The sequence below is a fragment of the Cynoglossus semilaevis genome, chromosome 14 (assembly GCF_000523025.1).
Source record: "Cynoglossus semilaevis isolate Cse_v1.0 chromosome 14, Cse_v1.0, whole genome shotgun sequence".
NCBI classification, from domain to species: domain Eukaryota; kingdom Metazoa; phylum Chordata; class Actinopteri; order Pleuronectiformes; family Cynoglossidae; genus Cynoglossus; species Cynoglossus semilaevis.
In genome coordinates this window covers 25,827,151-25,829,266 of record NC_024320.1, presented here as the reverse complement: position 1 = coordinate 25,829,266, position 2,116 = coordinate 25,827,151, and the positions used below count along the sequence as shown (strand labels likewise).

The 2,116-nt window shown below is 44.6% G+C and overlaps 1 protein-coding gene across 1 annotated transcript in view; it reads left to right on the top strand.

Moving 5' to 3' along the window:
* Positions 1–2,116, top strand: part of LOC103390331 (ras-GEF domain-containing family member 1B-B-like) — an 11,218-nt gene that overhangs the window by 1,820 nt on the left and 7,282 nt on the right.

Here is a 2,116-nt window from a genome sequence, read left to right as displayed (position 1 = left end):
CCCCGACCTCCCCCGGCCCCGAATGGCTCAGCCTGCCTTTAAAAAAACTCATACTATGTGATTGAAAGAAAAACACAGTCTAAGGTTTGGAACCTGAGGATGAAAAGATCTGAGGTCGTTAGTCTCACCATTGATGGGTTTTTTTCTTCAAACTTAAGATGAAAGAAATGGAGAAATGTTTCATTAATTTTCTTAAAATCCCCTAAAATGAAAACCAAATGTCAGTGGGTGCCAACAAAGACGCCATTTATCTGCTCTGGGATATATGATAACATAATGTATTTGGGTAAATCCCATGATGATGATGATGATGATGATGTTGATGGTGGTGATGGTGATGATGCTGATGATGATGGTGATGATGGGGATGATGGTGATGGTGATGATGATGGTGGGGATGATGATGATGATTATGATGATGAAGATGATGGTGATGGTGATGATGATGATGCTATTACTGCTGCTGCTGCTGCTGTAGCTGCTGCTGCTGCTGCTGCTGTAGCTGCTGCTGCGGCTGTAGCTGCTGCTGCTGCTGCTGTAGCTGCTGCGTCAGTGACTGGATCAGTTTGAACCTGCTGTTGAACCCAGTGTGAACCTGTCTGTGGTGACAGACCCACAGACAGTGGGTCTGTCACCACAGACAGTCTTGTACGTCAACCCAAAATACACAGCAATAACCAAGCAGCAAAAAGTCAGTTCAGCCAAAAGGTGAACGCAAAAAAAGGAAATGAAACACGTTAACAAAAATGGTTACCTTTAGAGTGAAGTTCAACATTGTTGTTGTTTACTGTGGAGTTACACATTCAGTGAAAAACCAAAATAAATGCAGATATATTTCACAGGCCACAGAAAAGTCCCCGTGTTTGAAGTAGAAATATTGAAATATGTTTCAGGGCCATGACATTCCTTCCTGCCCTGAACTGAAACTGGATCAACAACGTGGTCAAGAAAAACCTTGACATTTTGGTCTTTTCTCTTTTGGTCCACTCTGTTGTTGTTGTTGTTGTTGTTGTTTTTCTACCACATCAAACTTATTCTTTAGAGTTTACAAACAAGAGAATGTAAAAACAATGTAGTGACTATGAACTTCTGCTCCAACGTCAGTATTAAATCACTGGTCCGACCTACGATCACCACAGAGTGAAGAATGTCAGTGGTTCAGTTCTGAAACCACAGCCAACCAGAGGGTCAACTGTTCAGGAAGTCCGTCTGGGAAAGAGACCACGGCTGGATTAGTATTCCTCTCTCTCTCTCTCTCTCTCTCTCACTTGTAAATGGTCACATGTCAACAATAACAAGTCGTGACCCCAGGATTATTTACACCTTCAATTTGATTGAATTTGATTTATATTGCGGGGGGGGGGTATAGATTGTACTTTCATGGGGCTGAGGCCACAGTCGGATCTGGATGGATGGATGGATGGATGGATGGATGGATGGATGGATGGATGGATGTTGTCTGATGTAGTACTTCAATACACCAGGTGTGGTTCTTGTGGTGCCTGGAGCCTGTGTTTGAGCACCGTCCTCACTTGTTTCTCCTGGTTTGTTATTGGTTTGTTATAAATGGTTAACCAAGGTGGTGGTTAATAGTTAGCCAATCTGAGTTATCCAGGATGAAGTAACTTATGTGGTATCACGTGTACTTCACTACTACAGTTGTACACAGTCTGAAATACCCTGTACGTTAGAGCAGCCACAGAAATCAGGTCTTGGTGCCAAAATATGGCCCGTGGGCCAGACATTCCTGGTGTATATGGGTGTGTGCATGTGATTTCCACAGACAGTCACGGCAGCAGAAAGAGGAGGAGGAGGAAGAGGAGGAAGAGGAAGAGGACGGCTCCAGAGTTACAGCAGTTCTGGGATCAGTTTATCAACCACAGATCCAATGATCCTGAACCACAGATGGTCCGTCTGTCCACAGCTGGTCCGTCTGTCCACAGATGGTCCGTCTGTCCACAGCTGGTCCGTCTGTCCACAGATGGTCCGTCTGTCCACAGATGGTCCGTCTTTCGGCTCCTGGTCTCACTCATAGTCCAACTCTGTCAATGTGTCAAAAGCTGGGAAAAAGCAGATACTCTGGGAAAAACACCGTACTATCAGGAAAAGTGGGGGT